This window comes from Pseudophryne corroboree, chromosome 6 (assembly GCF_028390025.1).
Source record: "Pseudophryne corroboree isolate aPseCor3 chromosome 6, aPseCor3.hap2, whole genome shotgun sequence".
Classification (NCBI taxonomy): domain Eukaryota; kingdom Metazoa; phylum Chordata; class Amphibia; order Anura; family Myobatrachidae; genus Pseudophryne; species Pseudophryne corroboree.
In genome coordinates, this window is record NC_086449.1 from 378,457,476 (window position 1) to 378,482,740 (window position 25,265).

The 25,265-nt window shown below is 45.3% G+C and overlaps 1 protein-coding gene and 1 long non-coding RNA gene across 3 annotated transcripts in view; one reads left to right on the forward strand and one right to left on the reverse strand.

The window, feature by feature from the left end:
* The window catches only part of LOC134932387 (uncharacterized), a 306,751-nt gene that overhangs the window by 143,621 nt on the left and 137,865 nt on the right, over positions 1 to 25,265 (forward strand). The gene's annotated exons all lie outside the window — the stretch shown is intronic.
* The window catches only part of UCN3 (urocortin 3), a 165,470-nt gene that overhangs the window by 1,564 nt on the left and 138,641 nt on the right, over positions 1 to 25,265 (reverse strand). The window lies entirely within an intron of this gene.

A 25,265-nucleotide genomic window follows, 5' to 3' on the forward strand; every position in this document is an offset into this window, starting at 1 on the left:
CTTTTTTTGGTTTGCTAACAAACCTGAATAACCCTCTATATGCATATTATTACCATAGTGTTATATAAGCCATGAACATCATCAAATATATTACTTTCCATTCCAATGTTTAAAGTTAGGAAGAACCCAGCTACTGGGTACATATTTTCACATGGAAAAACCATGTTACTGTGTAAGGGATGTAAAAGCATTTTCTTCTTTAACCACCAAAAAAATTAACCATTTGGCACGATAAAGGTAAATATACACAGATATAGTTAATCTCAGCTGCTGTCTCAAGTACACTTCTGCATAGTTTACAGCAACTGTAGAACAAGCAAGAGGCAGAGTTATAGAGTATGAGACACTAATAGGAGTCAGATAACATGGAGGCATTATTTGTCCAGGTCAGAATCCCTTAGAATAGGCATTTTTTTTCCTTGCATGCAAGGAATACTTGCTGCAGTTGTATGTAGCACTCAAATATTGGGAAGCTCTATTTTTACAGTGTTACTTAGAGCTGAGCTGGGTATTCATCCTTTCTTACATGAAATCTGTCCTGCAATATAGAATGGAAGCTGCTCAATCAATTAAATAATACCCTTCAGGTGCTTGAAAGGGAGGGGTTATTCTAAACAAGAAAAATACAGAAAACAGATTTTCCCGAGCACACCAAGGGGTTTTACCAATAAGACTTGAACACTACATGGTAGTAGAAAACTCAGATATCATATTTACCATACATATATTTGCAAAGATATAGATAAGCCACCAGGACACGTCATAGCTTCTCTGATACTGGTGGTCCCTAACACTGCATGATAACAGTACTCACTCTGGGCCATATAATTGTAAGGCCACATGATAGCACATACAAAAATGAATATAAATTGAGAGCCAACCTCCCTAGAGTCACCCCCTATATACTCCAAATGACACAACAAGAACCAGCATTCTCTAGAAATGCTAGTCCCATATGTGCCTCTCAGAACGGCAATTTAAAAATGGAAGTCGTTCGTTCAATTTATTAACACCCCTCAGGTACTTGAAAGGGAGGCATTATTCTGACCTACGCCTGTTGTGTCCCCCCCATCCCAGTAGCGGATCTTGCCACGGGCAAGCAGGACTTTTGCCCGGGGAGCCGCCTTCCGGAGGGCGCCGGCGCCATCCGGAGGGCGCCGCACCAGGGCAAGATCCGCTACTGCTGTGCCCCCCCCCGCTGCCCGCTGCTGCTGGCCGCTGTGAGGGGAAACTAGAGTTTCCCTTCGTGGAGAGGTCCTTTACTGTGCGGTGCGCGATGACGTCGCGTCTAGTTCCCTTCGTGGAGAGGACCTTTGCTGTGCGGTGCGCGATGATGTCATCGCGCACCGCACATTAAAGGACCTCTCCACGAAGGGCTTCACAGCGGCCAGCGGCAGCGGGGGGCACATTTCAGAGAGCTACAGTTGTCTGTACAGGGGACATAAATGACCATGCCCCCTGTACGAAGCCACGCCCCCCATTGCCGCCCGGGGCGCGCAAAGCCCCAGAACCGGCCCTGCCCCCCCCCCCCCCCGAAAATAATAATAATATTAAAAATACACAAATATACAAATCTGTCCACACATTTTAAATGTGCTCTCCTGAGGAGCCATTTGTTTTTACCAAGGTACAAAATTGCAACTTCTAGATGACTTTACTCCTAACTCTGGGCCTGATTCAAGTGTGAGTTTGCTATCGCTGCTGCTTCCATGTAGGAAGGACAGAATGTGAAAAATGAGAGGAGGGTTAGCAATGTACAGACTTGTCCTCTGACATCCTTGCGGCAGTCATGCTAAACAGCCCTTGAAGTTGCGCTATGCCGTGGCGGGACTTGGTAACGCTGAACGTCTTTTCTGCATTTGTTCCACGAATTGCATCTTAGACACAAAGTAATGGAATAGGATGCACAGCTTTTTGATTAAAATGATATGCAGCATGCCTATATTCTGTGTGTAATAGCAGCTCTATCTGCATCTGAAATGCCACGTTAGTGTTTTCCATGAAAACACTGTAGCATAGCATTTTGTATGCAAATACAGTCGCAGTGACAAACAGAATATAGGCATGCTGCTTGTGCATCCTGTTACATTACTTTGAGTCTAACAAAAGAAGATGCTAGGCTACCGAGTTACATGGCACTCATGTGTTATGTGTAACGCGACTTGTAGTACAGGGAGCAAAGATATAAGGAGTACACATCTGTATGTGAGAAAAGCATAAATGCTACTTTAATGCAAAATATTGAAGAAAAAACTGAGGCCCTTAGGGACACCATAGAAATGGGGGAGAAGGACACTGTTCACACTGTGGTAGTATATACAGGTTGAGTATGCCTTATCCAAAATGCTTGGGACCAGAGGTATTTTGGATATCGGATTTTTCCGTATTTTGGAATAATTGCATACCATAATGAGATATCATGGTGATGGGACCTAAATCTAAGCACATAATGCATTTATGTTTTATATGCACCTTATAAACACAGCCTGAAGGTAATTTTAGCCAATATTTTTTATAACTTTGTGCATTAAACAAAGTGTGTGTACATTCACACAAATCATTTATGTTTCATATACACCTTATATACACAGTCTGAAGGTCATTTAATACAATATTTTTAATAACTGTGTGTATTAAACAAAGTTTGTGTACATTGAGCCATCAGAAAACAAAAGTTTCACTATCTCACTCTCGCTCAAAAAAGTCCGTATTTTGGAATATTCCGTATTTCGGATATTTGGATATGGGATACTCAACCTGTATACACCACCAGTCCAGGAGCAGGAATTGGACAGGAACTTTTTGTTGGTTATCACTAAAATGGCTTTAAATGGAGAATTCATAATCATAGGAGACTGTAATCTACCTGCTGTAAATTGGGAGGGGTCTTTTGCAAGTTCAACTACAAGTGACAAATTTATAAATTCCTTACAGGGAGCATCCCTCAAGCAATTGGTGAGGGAGCCCACTCGCAAAGATGCAGTATTGGATTTAATACTCACAAATGGAGACAGGATATCAGACATACTGTATATGTGGGTGAGAACCTAGGATAAAGTGAACATTAAGCAGTATAGTTAGTAAAAACACAGGGTCCAACTGCAAAACAAAGGTGATGGATTTTAGAAAGGCTGATTGCATAAATTGGGAAATGTTTAAGCGATTTATTGGTGGATAGGAGAAACTTGAAAGGAGTGCAGGAAAGGTGGGAAAAACTAAAAAGTGTAATAATAAAAGCAACAGACTTTTGTATCAAAATGGTTAGGAAAAGCACCAGGAAAAGGAAGCCAGTGTGGTTCACAAAAGAGGTTCACAACTAGTATGAAAGCAAAAATATGGCCTTTAGGAAATATAAGCAGAATCAAAATAATAACGACAAAGAGGTGTATCTTGCCAGACAGAAGGAGGCGAAGAAGGTGATCAGACGTGCAAAGGCAGAAGCTGAGGAGAAAATGGCCCAATCAGTAGCTAAAGGGGGCAACACTTTTGTTTAATTATATAAGTGAAAGGATAAAATCAAATGGAAGAATAATAAATCTTAAGACAGAGAGTGAGAATTGGGTTGAGGGAGACAAGGCAATAGGAGATTATCTAAATATTTATTTTTGCTCAGTATTTAATACAGAAGGAGAGGGGAAGGGGCTACAGTTCAGTTGCAAGGACATTACTAAAAATAAGGCAGATGAAAGTACATTTACAGAGAACAAGGCCCTAACAGAACTCCCAAAACTGAAAGTGGATAAATCAATGGAACCAGATGGGATAAATCCACGGATACTAAAAGAGCTAAAATATGTGCTGGAAACACTATTAACAAAATTATTGAACCAGTCACTAGTTACAGGTACAATTCCAGAGGACTGGAAAGGAATGAATACAGTATCCCTGCACAAATGTGGAAGCAAGGAAGAAGCAAGTAACTACAGACCAGTAAACCTTATATCAGTAGTAGAGAAAATAATGGAAACACTATTAATAGAAAAAAATTGTTGAATATCTTAAAACAAACATCTAACAGGATCCCAAACAGCATGGATTTACTGGGGGGAGATCATGCGAAACAATTCTAATTGACTTTTTTGACTCCGTGACTAAAATAATAAATCAAGGAGGGGCCACAGATGTAGCATATGTAGACTTTAGTAAGGCATTCAGCATAGTCCCATATTGCAGATTGATAAATAAACAAACTCAAAAGCATGGGATTGGAGTATAAAATAGTTAAATGGATAAGAACCTGGTTGCAGGATAGGAAACAGTTGTAGTAAATGGAGTGCATTCTATGGAGGGAAATGTTACCAGTGGAGTACCCCAGGGATCTGTACTTGGACCAGTGCTCTTCAATAGCTTTGTTGGTGACATTGCAAATGGAATTGAAGGGAAGGTATGCCTTTTTGCAGATGATACGAAGATATGCCACTTTGCAGCCGACTCAGGATCAGCCCTTAAATCCTCTAAAAGTCAGCATATTTCATATCTCCCTTCTTACAGTGGCTCATATTGCTAATTTCTCTACAGTAGCTTCTTCATATGACCAGTCCACATGTATCTGACATCTTACCCCAGGCAGAATAAATAGTAAGAACTTCACCCCAAGTTTATTAAGCAGACTATATCGCCTGTATATATGAAGCATGATTGGTTTGGGCTAACAGTACAGGTTGAGTATCCCATATCCAAATATTCCGAAATACGGAATATTCCGAAATACAGACTTTTTTGAGTGAGAGTGAGATAGTGAAACCTTTGTTTTTTGATGGCTCAATGTACACAAACTTTGTTTAATGCACAAAGTTATTAAACATAATGTATTAAATGACCTTCAGGCTGTGTGTATAAGGTGTATATGAAACATAAATGAATTGTGTGAATGTACACACACTTTGTTTAATGCACAAAGTTATAAAAAATATTGACCAAAATTACCTTCAGGCTGTGTGTATAAGGTGTATATGTAACATAAATGCATTCTGTGCTTAGATTTAGGTCCCATCACCATGATATCTCATTATGGTATGCAATCATTCCAAACTACATAAAAATCCCATATCCAAAATACCTCTGGTCCCAAGCGTTTTGGATAAGGGATACTCAACCTGTATTAATGAGTGCTAGTCTTCATGCATGCGGGACACACTGAGCACATTCATCTGTATTACAGTACCGTAGTAACACTACATAGTCTTCAGGTTTAATGAGGTACTATCCTCCTCACTTCCAGAAGTGTGATATCAAATGTTAGTCTAAATGTATCTTGCTGTATCTGTATAGAATATCAAAGCAGTACAGATGACATACAATCACTAGAGATGAGTATATACTGTATATAGGCACAGACCACATAGGTTTATAACCTAATGTGGGATGTAGGAACAGAACAGCCCATGGTCAGCTCTTGTTATTTCTGTCTTGAAAACTCTAGAATAATTAAACAAAAAAAAGTAATTTCTGTGCAGTCACTTGAGCACTCTGCAAAGCACAGTAAGCTGTATGATTGATCTGTTTCAGATCTGAAACTTACTTATGTTTCTGACAGCCTGTGCAGTCTCTCAGAGCACTGTGCCAGTACATTTAATAGAAATATCAGTTCCAGATACGGAACTAAGCAGCTTATGATCCTTGCAGAGCACTCTTAGGTACTGCTCAGGCACACCAACACATTTCCCCAGTGTTCCTTCCAGTGAGTTTATATATCCATCTGCAAAGCTCTTCTGAGATAGTACATTGAAATTTCTGTTTTTGATCTTTGATTTATGTTGGATTATCTAACATTTATAATAACTCACAAAATTACACTTTAGTTGCTTGACCTCTGTTTTCTTTGTGTCAGTATAATATATTTTTGATACAGTATCTCACACGCAGTGGCTTATAACTCTTCCACTGAACCTAATAGCAACATTTAGGGACAGGACCCATAATTACTACTGGAGTAATACATGTGGTTAATAAGAAGACCAGAAGTGAGGGGGCACAGCATTGCTGTTCAATACATTACAAAGGCCTGCACTTCTGAACCCGCACAAGGAGATGCTTGTATATGGTAGTATACTGGGGTATATGGTTGTATTTTCCTGCAGTGAGGCCACGCCCCTAATATTGATGCCACACCTACTTTTTTACTTTTTTGATTGCGAGGGGGAGGGGAGTGCCGGAATTTTTTTTGGCTTGGGGGAGTAAAATTTCTAGTTACGCCACTGACTGGAGTCTATGAGCAGAAAAGCGGGAGGGCACAGTCTCATCCACTGATTTAGAAGGTACAAGAGTGTGGTTTTTGGGCAATCTCCTATTGTGATATAATAAAATAATAAAGTCACGTTTATATAAGAAGTAAATTCACAATGTCTGATTCCAATAAAGATGCCCAAAATACGCGATTCCCTTGTTCTCTCTAGTCCGTTTGAGTTATAGGTTCTTCAATTCTCTCTTCACTTTGGGTTCAGAAAAATGTAAATTCTTCATCTCCAGTATTTGTAAAGAAAAAAAGGAGGGACCACAATAGTGTAACTCAATTTTAATATAAGAACAAGGGTATTAAAACATAAGGCTGGCAGCGTACCTTAAATTAAGGTGTATAATGCACACCAAGTCTCGTTTTGTATAGTGTCTGTGGTGCCTCTCTGGAACAAGGATCCACCGTCAGAGTCCAAAAGTGGGTTGCTGTCCAGGCAAATGCTGTTCACCGACGCGTTTCGGCTCACCAGAGCCTTTATCAAGGTGACCTTGATAAAGGCTCTGGGCGTGGCTTGGCCGAGCATGCTGTAGGGAGCTAGGTGCAAGTGCTCCGTCTGACATCCTACATTTATCCTGTCCTCCGCACTGCTGGACATCCCTGGCCCTGCTCACCCCGCCTGGCATCCTCCTCTGCTCATTTTGAGTGGTCTCCCGGCGTCTTGCCTTGCCTGGTACAGCCGCTGGACACTTTGGGCTCTGCACCGCTCAGTCTCCCTGGCTCCGTCTGGTCAGAAGTGCGACGCCATCTTGGGGGTTGTGAGCAGGGACTAGCAGCGCGCTACACCGGAGCTCCTCTCCATCGAGTTACCCGCTGCCTCTGCCGCCCCAGCTCCCGTCTGCTCTCTGCTGCCCTGTACTCCCGCACACTGATCGGCGCGCCGGGGGATGCCATACTCTGGGAGCTGCTACTCACTTTCTGGAGGGGCTCTACAATCCATTGGCTGTGCCTGCTGGGAGTCTCTGCCTGCCTATATGGACGCTGCACTACCCTGTCAGTGGAAGCCTGAGATCCATGCTGATTGCGGTGGGCGCACACTCTCTCTCCTCCATTTGGTGACCATTTATTTTAGGAACTGTACTACTGGGTGGTCTTCTGTATGCCGAATGTCGGGATACCGGCGCACAGTATACCGGCGCCGGAATCCCGACACCCGGCATACCGACAACTATTCTCCCTCATGGGGGTCCACGACCCCCCTGGAGGGAGAATAAAATAGTGTCGCGCCAGCGAGCCCGCAAGGGGCTCCTTTGCGCTCGCCACGCTGTCGGTATGCTGGCGGTCGGGCTCTCGGCGCCGGTATGCTGGTCGCCGGGAGACCGAGCGCCGGCATACCGTACGACACCTGTACTCCCCTTTGCTGTATCCCTCCTAACTATAGTGGAGTGACCTCTGTTTTTATTGTTACTGCTTCTACCTGCCCACTGTGCTCCTCTCAGACTGCATTATGGTGCATGGGGGCAATAATGCTGCGGCTTCCAAGCTTGAAAAATTTGCGAGGGGTTCTCAATCCTCCTCTCGACCTTCCTGAGGTGCTGCTTCCCCATCCCCTCCTTCACCTTCAGGGAATCCTCCTCAGGCTGACGACGCGTCCCAGTCAACGAAACAGATTCTTCTGGCCATATCTACATCGGAACAGCGAGTTATGGACAAAATCTGCCAAGTGCAGGTGGATTTTACCCTGATCAGACATGATATGCAAAAAATACGTGAACGGGTGGGGGAAGCCGAGCACCGTATCTCAGATTTGGAAGACCTCACCAACCATCTTAAAGATACGGTTTCCAGTCTCACTACCCAGATGTCGGCAGTAAAAGCAAAACTGTCTAACATTGAAGGAAGGCTTGCCGTAATAATGTATGTTTTTTTGGCCTGCCAGAGAGAGCGTAAGACTCTTCTCTGGAATCCTTCCTTGAGAAATGGCTCCTTCAATTGTTTCAACGTGATGACTTCAGTTCTTAGTTCTCTGTGGAAAGAGCGCATCGTTTGCCCGCTAGGGCCCCTCCCCCGGGTGCACCTCCACGTACTTTCATAGCCCACTTTCTACACTACAAAGACCGGGATGCGGTCCTCCGGCTGGCCCGCACTCAGGGGCCTTTAAAGTTTGACAGCCAAGTTATATCTGTTTATCCGGATTTCACTGTGGATGTCCAAAAGTCCTGTGCGCAGTTTCTTAACGTGAAGAGGAAGCTTCGTGACCGACAGCTGCAGTACTCCATGTTGTTTCCGGCTCACTTACGGCTTGTGCATGACGGCTCTACAGACTTCTTTAACACCCCTCAGGAAGTGGAGGCCTGGCTGGACCGCAGACCTCGTGCCCTTCATTGAGGACTGTTGTTTGATTACTTGTTTTTTTTTCTTTGCTTTCTGATATTTTGGAGGTTTAGGCGTTACAATATATGCTGGGTTCCTTCTCATAGCTATATACCTTTTTTCATTGTCCATACAGCGGGGATGTTGTTTTAGTTTACGGAGCTGAATGCTAGGATATAGCTTTTTATAGAGGTATCGTTTGTCTCTATACCCCGGGGCTGCTATAGTTTTTTAGCTTTAGTTAGGATTATTTTGGGGATCCAAGTGTATCTAGGTTGTAATGGATATACAGGGTGGGGGTGGTTGGGCTGTTTCGTAATTGTTTTTGTTCTTGTTTGTATATTAATACTAGAGATGAGCGGGTTCGGTTCCTTGGAATCCGAGCCCCCCCGAACTTCAGCCTTTTTACACGGGTCCGAGGCAGACTCGGATCTTCCCGCCTTGCTCGGTTAACCCGAGCGCGCCCGAATGTCATCATCCCGCTGTCGGATTCTCGCGAGGCTCGGATTCTATCGCGAGACTCGGATTCTATATATGGAGCCGCGCGTCGCCGCCATTTTCACACGTGCATTGAGATTGATAGGGAGAGGACGTGGCTGGCGTCCTCTCCGTTTATAGAGAAGAGAGTAGAGAGTTAGAGACACTATTTACTAATTTTGGGGAGCATATTAGGACTGGAGTACTACTACTTGCTGATAGTGTGACCAGTGACCATTGACCACCAGTTTAATTAATCCGTTCTCTGCCTGAAAAAAAACGATACACAGTGTGACACAGTCACATACCATATCTGTGCTCAGCCTCAGTGTGCTGCATCATCATATGTAATACTGTATATCTGACTGTGCTGAGTGCTCACTGCTCACACAGCTTAATTGTGGGGGAGACTGTGGAGCAGTTAGAGCAGGAGTACATAAATAATATATTTTAAGTACAGTGCACACTTTTGCTGCCAGAGTGCCACACTGCCAGTGTGACTGACCAGTGACCACACTGACCACCAGTATATTGTGATTGTGTGCTTAGGACGGAGTACTACTTGCTGATAGTGTGACCAGTGACCAGTGACCACCACCAGTTTAATTAATCCGTTCTCTGCCTGAAAAAAAAGATACACAGTGTGACACAGTCACATACCATATCTGTGCTCAGCCCAGTGTGCTGCATCACATGTAATACTGTATATCATTATCTGACTGTGCTGAGTGCTCACTGCTCACACAGCTTAATTGTGGGGGAGACTGGGGAGCAGTTATAGCAGGAGTACATATTTTAAGTACAGTGCACACTTTTGCTGCCAGAGTGCCACTGCCAGTGTGACTGACCAGTGACCACTGACCACCAGTATATTGTGATTGTCTGCTGACCACCAGTATATTGTGATTGTCTGCCTGAAAAAGTTAAACACTCGTCGTGTGGTGTTTTTATAAACGCATTCTGCAGACAGTGTCCAGCAGGTCCGTCATTACATAATATATACCTGTCCGGCTGCAGTACTAGTGTGATATATATATATTTTAATTTTATCTCATTATCATCCAGTCTATATTAGCAGCAGACACAGTACGGTAGTCCACGGCTGTAGCTACCTCTGTGTCGGCAGTCGCTCGTCCATCCATAATTGTATACCACCTACCCGTGGTTTTTTTTTTTTCTATCTTCTTGATACTAGTAGCTTACTTTAGGAGTCTGCAGTGCTGACAGACAGTGTCCAGCAGGTCCGTCATTACATAATATATACCTGTCCGGCTGCAGTACTAGTGTGATATATATATATATTTTTTAATTTTATCTCATTATCATCCAGTCTATATTAGCAGCAGACACAGTACGGTAGTCCACGGCTGTAGCTACCTCTGTGTCGGCAGTCGCTCGTCCATCCATAATTGTATACCACCTACCCGTGTTTTTTTTTTTTTCTATCTTCTTGATACTAGTAGCTTACTTTAGGAGTCTGCAGTGCTGACAGACAGTGTCCAGCAGGTCCGTCATTACATAATATATACCTGTCCGGCTGCAGTACTAGTGTGATATATATATATATATATTTTAATTTTATCTCATTATCATCCAGTCTATATTAGCAGCAGACACAGTACGGTAGTCCACGGCTGTAGCTACCTCTGTGTCGGCAGTCGCTCGTCCATCCATAATTGTATACCACCTACCCGTGGTTTTTTTTTTTCTATCTTCTTGATACTAGTAGCTTACTTTAGGAGTCTGCAGTGCTGACAGACAGTGTCCAGCAGGTCCGTCATTACATAATATATACCTGTCCGGCTGCAGTACTAGTGTGATATATATATATATTTTAATTTTATCTCATTATCATCCAGTCTATATTAGCAGCAGACACAGTACGGTAGTCCACGGCTGTAGCTACCTCTGTGTCGGCAGTCGCTCGTCATCCATAAGTATACTAGTATCCATCCATCTCCATTGTTTACCTGAGGTGCCTTTTAGTTGTGCCTATTAACATATGGAGAACAAAAATGTTGAGGTTACAAAAATAGGGAAAGATCAAGATCCACTTCCACCTCGTGCTGAAGCTGCTGCCACTAGTCATGGCCGAGACGATGAAATTCCATCAACGTCGTCTGCCAAGGCCGATGCCCAATGTCATAGTACAGAGCATGTAAAATCCAAAACACCAAATATCAGTAAAAAAAGGACTCAACAATCTAAAATAAAATTGTCGGAGGAGAAGCGTAAACTTGCCAATATGCCATTTACCACACGGAGTGGCAAGGAACGGCTGAGGCCCTGGCCTATGTTCATGGCTAGTGGTTCAGCTTCACATGAGGATGGAAGCACTCAGCCTCTCGCTAGAAAAATGAAAAGACTCAAGCTGGCAAAAGCACAGCAAAGAACTGTGCGTTCTTCGAAATCCCAAATCCACAAGGAGAGTCCAATTGTGTCGGTTGCGATGCCTGACCTTCCCAACACTGGACGTGAAGAGCATGCGCCTTCCACCATTTGCACGCCCCCTGCAAGTGCTGGAAGGAGCACCCGCAGTCCAGTTCCTGATAGTCAGATTGAAGATGTCAGTGTTGAAGTACACCAGGATGAGGAGGATATGGGTGTTGCTGGCGCTGGGGAGGAAATTGACAAGGAGGATTCTGATGGTGAGGTGGTTTGTTTAAGTCAGGCACCCAGGGAGACACCTGTTGTCCGTGGGAGGAATATGGCCATTGACATGCCTGGTGAAAATACCAAAAAAATCAGCTCTTCGGTGTGGAAGTATTTCAACAGAAATGCGGACAACATTTGTCAAGCCGTGTGTTGCCTTTGTCAAGCTGTAATAAGTAGGGGTAAGGACGTTAACCACCTCGGAACATCCTCCCTTATACGTCACCTGCAGCGCATTCATAATAAGTCAGTGACAAGTTCAAAAACTTTGGGCGACAGCGGAAGCAGTCCACTGACCAGTAAATCTCTTCCTCTTGTAACCAAGCTCACGCAAACCACCCCCCCAACTCCCTCAGTGTCAATTTCCTCCTTCCCCAGGAATGCCAATAGTCCTGCAGGCCATGTCACTGGCAATTCTGACGAGTCCTCTCCTGCCTGGGATTCCTCCGATGCATCCTTGCGTGTAACGCCTACTGCTGCTGGCGCTGCTGTTGTTGCTGCTGGGAGTCGATGGTCATCCCAGAGGGGAAGTTGTAAGACCACTTTTACTACTTCCACCAAGCAATTGACTGTCCAACAGTGCTTTGCGAGGAAGATGAAATATCACAGCAGTCATCCTGCTGCAAAGCGGATAACTGAGGCCTTGGCATCCTGGGTGGTGAGAAACGTGGTTCCGGTATCCATCATTACTGCAGAGCCAACTAGAGACTTGTTGGAGGTACTGTGTCCCCGGTACCAAATACCATCTAGGTTCCATTTCTCTAGGCAGGCGATACCGAAAATGTACACAGACCTCAGAAAAAGAGTCACCAGTGTCCTAAAAAATGCAGCTGTACCCAATGTCCACTTAACCACGGACATGTGGACAAGTGGAGCAGGGCAGGGTCAGGACTATATGACTGTGACAGCCCACTGGGTAGATGTATGGACTCCCGCCGCAAGAACAGCAGCGGCGGCACCATTAGCAGCATCTCGCAAACGCCAACTCTTTCCTAGGCAGGCTACGCTTTGTATCACCGGTTTCCAGAATACGCACACAGCTGAAAACCTCTTACGGCAACTGAGGAAGATCATCGCGGAATGGCTTACCCCAATTGGACTCTCCTGTGGATTTGTGGCATCGGACAATGCCAGCAATATTGTGTGTGCATTAAATCTTGGCAAATTCCAGCACGTCCCATGTTTTGCACATACCTTGAATTTGGTGGTGCAGAATTATTTAAAAAACGAGAGGGGCGTGCAAGAGATGCTGTCGGTGGCCAGAAGAATTGCGGGACACTTTCGGCGTACAGGCACCACGTACAGAAGACTGGAGCAACAACAAAAACGCCTGAACCTGCCCTGCCATCATCTGAAGCAAGAAGTGGTAACAAGGTGGAATTCAACCCTCTATATGCTTCAGAGGTTGGAGGAGCAGCAAAAGGCCATTCAAGCCTATACAACTGAGCACGATATAGGAGGTGGAATGCACCTGTCTCAAGCGCAGTGGAGAATGATTTCAACGTTGTGCAAGGTTCTGCAACCTTTTGAACTTGCCACACGTGAAGTCAGTTCAGACACTGCCAGCCTGAGTCAGGTCATTCCCCTCATCAGGCTTTTGCAGAAGAAGCTGGAGACATTGAAGGAGGAGCTAACACAGAGCGATTCCGCTAGGCATGTGGGACTTGTGGATGGAGCCCTTAATTCGCTTAACAAGGATTCACGGGTGGTCAATCTGTTGAAATCAGAGCACTACATTTTGGCCACCGTGCTCGATCCTAGATTTAAAACCTACCTTGGATCTCTCTTTCCGGCAGACACAAGTCTGCTGGGGTTCAAAGACCTGCTGGTGAGAAAATTGTCAAGTCAAGCGGAACGCGACCTGTCAATATCTCCTCCTTCACATTCTCCCGCAACTGGGGGTGCGAGGAAAAGGCTCAGAATTCCGAGCCCACCCGCTGGCGGTGATGCAGGGCAGTCTGGAGCGACTACTGATGCTGACATCTGGTCCGGACTGAAGGACCTGCCAACGATTACGGACATGTCGTCTACTGGCACTGCATATGATTCTCTCCCCATTGAAAGAATGGTGGAGGATTATATGAGTGACCGCATCCAAGTAGGCACGTCAGACAGTCCGTACTTATACTGGCAGGAAAAAGAGGCAATTTGGAGGCCCTTGCACAAACTGGCTTTATTCTATCTAAGTTGCCCTCCCACAAGTGTGTACTCCGAAAGAGTGTTTAGTGCCGCCGCTCACCTTGTCAGCAATCGGCGTACGAGGTTACTTCCAGAAAATGTGGAGAAGATGATGTTCATTAAAATGAATTATAATCAATTCCTCCGTGGAGACATTGACCAGCAGCAATTGCCTCCACAAAGTACACAGGGAGCTGAGATGGTGGATTCCAGTGGGGACGAATTGATAATCTGTGAGGAGGGGGATGTACACGGTGATATATCGGAGGATGATGATGAGGTGGACATCTTGCCTCTGTAGAGCCAGTTTGTGCAAGGAGAGATTAATTGCTTCTTTTTTGTGGGGGTCCAAACCAACCCGTCATTTCAGTCACAGTCGTGTGGCAGACCCTGTCACTGAAATGATGGGTTGGTTAAAGTGTGCATGTCCTGTTTATACAACATAAGGGTGGGTGGGAGGGCCCAAGGACAATTCCATCTTGCACCTCTTTTTTCTTTCATTTTTCTTTGCGTCATGTGCTGTTTGGGGAGTATTTTTTTAAGGGCCATCCTGCGTGACACTGCAGTGCCACTCCTAGATGGGCCAGGTGTTTGTGTCGGCCACTAGGGTCGCTTAGCTTACTCACACAGCTACCTCATTGCGCCTCTTTTTTTTCTTCTTTGCGTCATGTGCTGTTTGGGGAGTGTTTTTTGAAGGGCCATCCTGCGTGACACTGCAGTGCCACTCCTAGATGGGCCAGGTGTTTGTGTCGGCCACTAGGGTCGCTTAGCTTACTCACACAGCTACCTCATTGCGCCTCTTTTTTTCTTTGCGTCATGTGCTGTTTGGGGAGTAGTTTTTTGAAGGGCCAGCCTGCGTGACACTGCAGTGCCACTCCTAGATGGGCCAGGTGTTTGTGTCGGCCACTAGGGTCGCTTAGCTTACTCACACAGCTACCTCATTGCGCCTCTTTTTTTCTTTGCGTCATGTGCTGTTTGGGGGGTGTTTTTTGGAAGGGCCATCCTGCGTGACACTGCAGTGCCACTCCTAGATGGGCCAGGTGTTTGTGTCGGCCACTTGGGTCGTTGAGCTTAGTCACACAGCTACCTCATTGCGCCTCTTTTTTTCTTTGCATCATGTGCTGTTTGGGGAGTGTTTTTTGGAAGGGCCATCCTGCGTGACACTGCAGTGCCACTCCTAGATGGGCCAGGTGTTTGTGTCGGCCACTTGGGTCGCTGAGCTTAGTCACACAGCTACCTCATTGCGCCTCTTTTTTTCTTTGCGTCATGTGCTGTTTGGGGAGTGTTTTTTGGAAGGGCCATCCTGCGTGACACTGCAGTGCCACTCCAAGATGGGCCAGGTATTTGTGTCGGCCACTTGGGTCGTTGAGCTTAGTCACACAGCTACCTCATTGCGCCTCTTTTTTTCTTTGCGTCATGTGCTGTTTGGGGAGTGTTTTTTGGAAGGGCCATCCTGCGTGACACTGCAGTGCCACTCCTAGATGGGCCAGGTGTTTGTGTCGGCCACTTGGGTCGTTGAGCTTAGTCACACAGCTACCTCATTGCGCCTCTTTTTTTCTTTGCGTCAATTTTAGGACTAAAAATAATATTGTGAGGTGTGAGGTGTTCAGAATAGACTGAAAATGAGTGGAAATTATGGTTTTTGAGGTTAATAATACTTTGGGATCAAAATGACCCCCAAATTCTATGATTTAAGCTGTTTTTTAGGGTTTTTTGAAAAAAACACCCGAATCCAAAACACACCCGAATCCGACAAAAAAAATTCGGTGAGGTTTTGCCAAAACGCGTTCGAACCCAAAACACGGCCGCGGAACCGAACCCAAAACCAAAACACAAAACCCGAAAAATTTCAAGTGCACATCCCTAATTAATACCTGTGTCATTGTGTTTTTTATTTTTTTCTTGACCTGCCGTTTGATTTCATATTCCACTATGTACCGGTATATTTTGTGGTTTCTCTATGTCATATTTGTTTGCTGGAGGGGTGTCATCGGGGCCCTTTTGGTTTTTCCTTTTCTCGAATGCAGGTTCCTCTTTACTGTGTGCCTCTATTCTCTTAGGTGCTTCGTCTCCTCTGATCCTCTGTATTCTCACCTTGATTTTTTTTCTCCTTCGGCCCCTTCTTTCTTCTCTTCATGGCTACAGGGGTTGATGGGCTCCGCATACTCGGCTGGAATGTGAGGGGCCTGAATGACCACATTAAGCGTGCTCTCATTTTGTCTCAGCTGCAGAAGAATAGAGCAGATATTATATGTCTTTCTGAAACCCATTTGTTTGGTACTAGGACCTTAGCTCTCTGGAAGCCTTGGGTTGGTCTGTCATATCATGCCACCTTTTCCACTAATTCTCGAGGTGTTTCGGTTTTGATAAGGAAGTCGACCAATTTTCACTTGGTCCATAGTCAAATTGACCAATATGGTAGGTATGTCTTCCTCAGGGCCTATGTTAATCGCACACTCCCCCATATACTTGCTGTCTCCCCCCCCCCCTACAATAATGAGGTACTTCGACATACTATGGCATTTATTGCTATCCCTCCCTCAGCGCCGATCGTCTGCATAGGTGATTTCAATAATGTTTTGGATAAAGGTTTAGATAGGTGGTCTGAGCATCCACCTTCTTTACCCTCTATTTCCCCTTCCCCTATGCCTTTTGCGAAGTTGTTTACTGAACTTGAGCTTGTAGATGTTTGGAGACTATGACACCCTCTGCAGTTACAATACTCTTGCCACTCAGTCAGTTTTCATACCTTTTCAAGGATAGACTTGGCCTTGGTTTACCCTGATCTCACCCCTACAATAGTTGATGTCCGATATTTACAGAGGGGGATCTCAGACCACTCGCCCTTGCTGGTGGTCCTGGATACGATACCTGCATGTGGAGCCAAAATGTGGAAGCTAAACCCCTTTTGGCTGACCTTGCTGACTGATCATGACACCCTGGTTCATGAGTGGAGGGACTTCGAAACACATAATAAAACCTGTTTAGACCCAATTATTAAACACGATGCATTTAAGGCTTCGCTGAGGGGCTCTTTTATACAGCGCATTGCTTCTGTTAAAAAATCTAGCAGGGAAGAGGAATCATGCCTAGAGCTTGCCTGTTCCCAAAGTGAATCTGTTTATCTTTCTACCAGAACCATTAGTGACCGTTGGAAGTGGGATATGGCGTGGACGGCCTGGTCTGACCACTTATTAGATAAATCCAAACGTAAATTGCTTTTCTCACAACATGCCCTCTAATCACAGTCGGACACGGGCGGTAGTTATTTAGCTTTTCTGGCATGGGAAGCACAGGCTAGAGGATCCATTCAAAAGATTTGTGACCCCCAAGGCACAATAGTCTATACTACCCCTGAGATAGCCCAAGTTTTCCAGTCCTTTTACTCCTCGTTATATACTTCGAGAAGCACTTATACCTTAGGTCAATTGCAGCAGTACCTCTCTGGTATTGATTTAACCCAACTGTCAAAACAAGCTATTGATTTTCTCGATAGTGATATCTCTGTTGAGGAAGTTGAGGCGGCTATTGCCTCCTACCCCAATAAGAAAGCCCCGGGTAGTGACAACCAGACAGGGTTTATGTCAGTCAAGTCTACCCTACAAAACTTGAGATGGCTGTTTTGTCATCTGCAGAGGGGGGATCAATTGGGATCGAATGCCGTGGTGGTTTCCTTGGACGCCGCTAAGGCCTTTGACTCCGTGGAATGGGATTACTTATGGGAAGTTCTTAGGAAATTTGCTTTTGCCCCCAAATTTATATGATGGTTGCAATTGCTATACTCCTCTCCTATGGCTCGACTATCTGTCAATGGTTTTGTTACATCCCCTTTTGCTTTGTATCGTGGTACTAGACAGGGCTGCCCATTGTCCCCTGCCCTCTTTGCCCTAGCTATAGAACCACTGGCGAGTTTTATTAGGATGTCCCCTGACGTTAGGGGCATTACTATTGATGGACATGAGGATGTTATCGCATTGTATGCTGATGATATGCTTTTGTTTCTCAATGATGCCGACATTTCCCTGACCTCCCTCCTGAATATTGTTGACACATTTGGCTTCTATTCTGGCTTGTCTATCAATTGGAATAAATCTCATATCCTTCCCTTATCTGGTATTATCCCTGACCCGTTGCCTATTGTTTGCTCACTGCAGTGGACCCTCCACTTTCGATATCTTGGTGTCTGGATCACTACTGATGTCACAACTTATGAACATCATAACATAGACCAGGTCACAGAGGATTTGAAGCGTCGGGTCCATGTATGGAAGAAGCTCCCCCTTACTGTCACGGGTCACATTAATCTAATTAAAATGGTGATCCAACCGAAATTTCTTTACCTATTACAACATTCTCCTGTTTATATCCCTAAGAAGGTATTCTCTGGCATTGATAGTATACTCTCTTCATTTGTTTGGGGTAACAAGACGCCTAGGGTTGCCCTGAGAGCTCTGGTTAAGGCTAAATCTGATGGAGGATTGAGTTTTCCTAATATGCGCGCTTATTATCTGGCTGCTCAACTTGTGCATTTGTCCAATTGGATTTTAAATAGGGATAGTCCCACGTTTGAGAGATTCTTTGCCGAGTGTGTGGGGTCTCACTTCTCCCCTGTTCAGTTCCTTCTTTCTGCCTCTTCTACTGCTGGTCTTCCCCCACTACTCCGTCAGTCGCTACTTGTATGGCGACTGACTCACTCTTTTTATGACTGGAGGGATACAGATTCTGATACGCCACTTTGGTTTAACACAACATTTAGGGAACTATTGCATCTCACACAAGATAATATACGGATCGGTGCGGGCCTTACAACAATTTCACAGCTATATGATAATGGTGTTTTCAAATCTTTTGCACAACTGCGGGAGGAGCTTGATATATCCAATAAATCTTTTTATTGTTACCTACAGCTCCGTCATGCAGTGCAGGCACAATTTGGAGTCTCACCTCCGACCATTTCTAACTCGACAATTAAAGAGTTGGTTATGGACCTGGGTACGAGGCATCAGGTTTCCACTTTATATTCTAGACTTAATGACCGCACTTGCCCGAATGTTTTTGACCCGCTTAAACTTAAATGGGAGCAGGACATAGATCCACTTGAAGATGACAATGGCTCCAGGTGTTGTGTTCTCTTAAGTATACTACTCCATGTATCAAATAACACCAAGTCTTCTTTTTTATTCTTCATAGGTTGTATAGGACCCCTGTCTCTCTTTTTAAAGTGGGTCTGCGGCCTAATGATACTTGCCCAAGGTGTGGTGCCTCTGGAGCTAATTTCTGGCACTTATTATTGTTATGCCCAACTGTGTATGCTTTCTGGGAAGCGATTTGGTCAGACATACTAATTACTGAACCAACGTTACCCCCCTTCTCCCCTAAATTGTGTATGTTTGCCCTAGATTTAGTGGAAACCTACTGTCCGGTACTTTATAAATATGTTTTTTGCTTGACTACCTTAGCGAAGGTGATTATAGCACATAACTGGTTTGCTGTCTCCCCTCCTAACCTATACAACTGGCGGCCTCTGGTAAATGAGGTATCTTGACACTTAAGGTTTACATATAGGTCATGGGGGACCCTGCCCCATAATCTCAATAAGTGGGATAGGTGGAACACCTCCCATCTGGCTACAGCTATGGCGGCTCCAGCTCAACTCTCTGATTGATAATATTATATGCGAGATTAATGACCACAAAACCCTTGTATATTGATATTAACATAACACTCTTTATTGATATGTATATGACATTGTGACATGGATTGTATGTTTATTCACTGTATGTTTTTGTGTTTTGTTTTCCTTGAAAAATAAAATAAAAAATTACTCAAGTTAAAAACAAAAATACTGTACCACCTCCATAAATACTGTACCATGATTTTTTTTATTTCAGATAAATTAGGATTTTTATTGTTTGAAGAACATCAGTGGTAAAACAAGCACAAAGCGTTTAGAAGCCATACAACTTTTATTTATATAACAGTGGCAGTGCTTGGGTGTTGCATCCTCAGTCAGTATCTCAATTGAGATCTTATCTAGGCTTAATGAACTATTATCATAAATTCCTATCCAAAATTGCTACACACATTAAATGCTTTTTTATAGAATGGTACTCATTAGTAGTGGTCTTTGGGATGAATTCCGTAAAATGCAGAAACAATGGGTTCCACTGCACGTTAAATTGCAGAAACTGCAGTAAAATCTATCACCCACAGGAAGTCAGGGACGGCCTATCAGTGGCACTGACTTTCCATTGGAAGCACTCCCTACTAATCATAGCCAGACATGCAGTCCCGGGGGGAGCTGTTTTCTCCCCCTGGGACTGCCAGTCTGGACTGCGATAGAGAGAGCGCTTCCCATGTGAAATCACTGCTCTGCTATTATGGGAGCTCTATCTGGCTTTTAGGGGCTGCAGGTGGCGCAGTCCCTAGATGCCAGCCTGTTTGTACAGATAAAGACCCCCCAGGGACAGACAAGTAAAGAGCCACCACTGATCATAAAACATATCTTCAAGGAAGTAAGACTGATTGCATTTGCTAGATCCTTGTCAATAACATTGATAGACAACAACAGAACTTGCCCTTGGCGCACGATGGATGTGTATTGTTGTACAGCTGCAGGCTTAAATGAACAGGGAAAGCTTCTCAAGCTTGACACAGAAATAAATATCAACATGTGCTTATAGAAATTATATGTATCTCCTATGTATGGAAAGTGACAATAATTTATTTGAACAGAATATACTGTAAAAACAAATACAACAAAATACTCCAACATCTTTGTGGTACAGTATCTATAGATTTTTTTTTGTTCTCGCCCTCTGTCTGGTTGGCAACTCTTGAATAGTCAATGCGAGGGATTATGAATTCATGATCTATAACATCCTACATTTTGCTGTGCCAGATGGGGAGTATACAGTATGTGGGCATACCCTGGGGTGTGTTGGAGTGTATCAGGGCTGGAGGTGCATACCTTCCAACTGTACCTTTTTGGCAGGCAGAGTACCTTTTTTTATGGTCTGTACCTGCCAAAAAGGGCTTTGTACCGATTTTTGACTCTCCAAATTAACATTGAAAGTTTACCAGTGGCCATGCCCCCTTTCCTAATTTGAACCGGTTTTCATGTGTAAAAATGTTGGAGGGTTTAGAGAGGAGGGGGGGGGGGGGTTGTACTGACTGGAGAAGTGTTCCTCAGGTTTTTTTTATTTTTATAGTGAGTGACAGGTGCAGGCTCGTGCTGGGCAATTTAAGGTCATAGAGATGACTGCTGATTTTGTTTATCCCTTTAGGAAAATATATAACAGATGGACTTTTATTCAAATTTGAATAAATAAAACTGCACAATGGAATTGTAACTCTATCAGTAGTTCATTTTAAATGATGCATCTGAAAATATATGAATTTAGGAATGAAGATTTTAGCCTTTTATTATTAATAAACTGCTTATATCTCTCTATTAATCAATGTGTACTAGTTGACAGTAATTAAACATCTGTTATAAAGAAAATGTTAAAATTTTGGGGGTCATTCCGAGTTGATCGTTCGCTACCTACTTTTAGCAGCCGTGCAAACGCATTGTCGCCGCCCACCGGGTTATTTTATTTCTGTGCAGGGTAAATACTGGCTGCTTTATTTTTACACTGCAAATTAGATTGCAGATTGAACACACCCCACCCAAATCTAACTCTCTCTGCACATGTTATATCTGCCTCCCCTGCACATGGGGGGTCATTCCGAGTTGTTCGCTCGGTAAATTTCTTCGCATCGCAGCGATTTTCCGCTTAGTGCGCATGCGCAATGTTCGCACTGCGACTGCGCCAAGTAAATTTGCTATGCAGTTAGGAATTTTACTCACGGTTTTTTCTTCGTTCTGGTGATCATACTGTGATTGACAGGAAGTGGGTGTTTCTGGGCGGAAACTGGCCGTTTTATGGGAGTGTGTGAAAAAACGCTACCGTTTCTGGGAAAAACGCGGGAGTGGCTGGAGAAACGGAGGAGTGTCTGGGCGAACGCTGGGTGTGTTTGTGACGTCAAACCAGGAACGACAAGCACTGAACTGATCGCAGATGCCGAGTAAGTTTCGAGTTACTCAGAAACTGCACAGAGATGTCTTATCGCAACATTGCGAATTTTTCGTTCGCAATTTTAAGAAGCTAAGATTCACTCCCAGTAGGCGGCGGCTTAGCGTGTGCAAAGCTGCTAAAAGCAGCTTGCGAGCGAACAACTCGGAATGACCCCCATGGTTTTGCCCAATTGCTAACAAAAATCCTGCTGCGATCAACTTGGAATTACCCCCTTAGCTTTCTGGCATATTGCTTACTTTTATAACGCAAGATGGCAGCATGGGTGGAGGAGCAAATGTTTGCAATCATGGAACAAGTAAGGAGAAATTATGTTATTCATTGGAAAGTGCAGAGTATGTGCACAGGTTTCGTCCTATAAATTAAATAGGATTAATTTTGCACCTTCCAGTAACAATGTAGCAACAGGGCTGGTTCTAGACCTTGTGGCGCCCAGGGCGAAAGTTTCCTATGGGGCCCCCGCCCCCCGACAGGTTAAACAGGTTTAGTGCATGAGTAAAAAAAATAGGGCCGTGGCTTCATATGGAAGGCGTGTGGCCATAGTTATGCCACCTGTAGTTGTGCCCCTGTAGCTGTAGCTGTGTCCCCTGTAGATTTGCCCCCAGTAGTTGTGCCCCCTGTAGCTGTGCCCCCTGTAGCTGTGCCCCCAATAGATTTGCCCCCAGTGGTTGTGCCCCTTGTAGTTGTGCCCCCAGTAGATTTGCCCCCTGTAGTTGTGCCCCTTGTAGATTTGCCCCAATAGTTGTGCCCCCTTTAGCTTTGCCCCCTGTAGTTTTGACCCTTAGTAGCACCGCTTACAAACACACACAAAAAAATACTCACCAGCCCCGCTCCTGCTTCCCGACCGCTGCTGTCTCTGGCCGTCTGGCGCCCGCTCCTCGGATCTATGGGAGAGAAGCCATGACGTCTCTTCCATATCGCCGCACAGACACTAGAGGTCAATTACGACCTCTAGCGCCTGCAACTGCTCCCACAATGCCGTGCGGTACGTGATGACATCAGGCACACCGCACAGCAGCATGAGAAAGTGTGTGGGAGACGGGACGGTCAGCACTGTGTAAGCAGGCGGTGCAGCTGGGGCAGCGCCCTTATGGCTGCGACGACCCGGACAAAATTCCTGCTTGCCAGTGGTAATAGCCGCTCCTGTGTAGCAAATAAGTACAGTTGTAGGTGCACTTTGCCAAATCCACAGCAAAGCTTCAAACACATTTCTAGCCTCTTGGGAACCCAGAGTAGGTCAGCACGATAGAGTGGCATTTTACTGTATGTTGCACATTGGGAGCCTAATGTAAGACATGCCTATAAAAAAATGTGCATTTCTGCACTGTGCATGTGGAGGGAAATGCAGGTGCACTTTAGAGTTTTAAGGGGGTTATTCACTAAAAAGCAGAATCTGCAATCCTTTTTATCGCATGCTGGGGCTGCCCATCGCAGGGCAAGGCCGCCTAGCATGCAGAATGGCCTGCCCAGCGGTTGCAACCGTAATTTAACTGCGGTCGCAGCAACTTTGTGCGACCCCCTGCAGCTGCCACCATTTGTTAGATCGGAGCGGCTGTGTGTGACATCACGCAGCCACCACAAAAACCGCTGCCGACCCCCCTGTTTTTCACGCACTGCCCCCGCAGCAGTCTGTCGCCGCACTCTGTCTGCCCCTCAGACACCTCTGCCTGTCAATCAGGCAGAGGCGTTCGCACCCACTGGACACCCACGGGTGGGAATAATCCCTGTTAGTCGGCATGCCGACTGTAGGGATTGTGAGGGGGCAGGATGTAGGTGCCGGTATTGTGACCAGTGGTCTCCTGACCGCCGGACACATAACTACATCCCATACAATGTAGCTGACAGGTGCCAGGACTGGCCCATGTGCAGTAGCGGTGATGGTACTGGGCATGCAAAAATCCCCGGCTTCTATGGACTGCATCAGCTGGGGCTGTAAGGCAGGGCATGGCTTCCTACATGAAGTCAGCTCTCTGCTAATCGCAGCCTGGCCTGGCAGTCCCAGATGGAGGGAACACCTTCCAATGGGACTGCCTGTCTTGCAGGTTATTGGCAGGTAGGGCTTCCAATAGGAAGTCACTGCCAGTCACAGATTGCATCCGGTTCACTGAGCTGAGGTGGCGGATTTTACTGGTGGGGCTGCAGTCCTGCAGCCCATACATAAAATCAGCCACTGTACCTGTATTTTCTCTAACGTCCTAGTGGATGCTGGGGACTCCGAAAGGATCATGGGGAATAGCGGCTCCGCAGGAGACTGGGCACAAAGTAAAAGCTTTAGGACTAGCTGGTGTGCACTGGCTCCTCCCCCTATGACCCTCCTCCAAGCCTCTGTTAAGATTTTGTGCCCGAACGAGAAGGGTGCAATCTAGGTGGCTCTCCTGAGCTGCTTAGAGTAAAAGTTTAAATAGGTTTTTTTATTTTCAGTGAGACCTGCTGGCAACAGGCTCACTGCATCGAGGGACTAAGGGGAGAAGAAGCGAACTCACCTGCGTGCAGAGTGGATTGGGCTTCTTAGGCTACTGGACATTAGCTCCAGAGGGACGATCACAGGCCCAGCCATGGATGGGTCCCGGAGCCGCGCCGCCGGCCCCCTTACAGAGCCAGAAGAGTGAAGAGGTCCGGAAAATCGGCGGCAGAAGACGTCCTGTCTTCAATAAGGTAGCGCACAGCACCGCAGCTGAGCGCCATTGCTCTCAGCACACTTCACACTCCGGTCACTGAGGGTGCAGGGCGCTGGGGGGGGGCGCCCTGGGACGCAATGAAAATACCTTAAATGGCTAAAAATACATCACATATAACTCCTGGGCTATATGGATGTATTTAACCCCTGCCAGTTTTCCACAAAAAAGCGGGAGAAAGGCCGCCGAAAAAGGGGCGGAGCCTATCTCCTCAGCACACAAGCGCCATTTTTTCCTCACAGCTCCGTTGGAGGAAGGCTCCCTGACTCTCCCCTGCAGTCCTGCACTACAGAAACAGGGTAAAACAAGAGAGGGGGGGCACTAAATTGGCATATTAATATATACAGCAGCTATATTAGGGAAAAACACTTAAATAAGGTTATCCCTGTATATATATAGCGCTCTGGTGTGTGCTGGCAAACTCTCCCTCTGTCTCCCCAAAGGGCTAGTGGGGTCCTGTCCTCTATCAGAGCATTCCCTGTGTGTGTGCTGTGTGTCGGTACGCTGTGTCGACATGTATGAGGAGGAAAATGGTGTGGAGGCGGAGCAATTGCCTGTGTTAGTGATGTCACCCCCTAGGGAGTCGACACCTGACTGGATGGTCTTATGGAAAGAATTACGTGATAGTGTCGGCACTTTACAAAAGACTGTTGACGACAT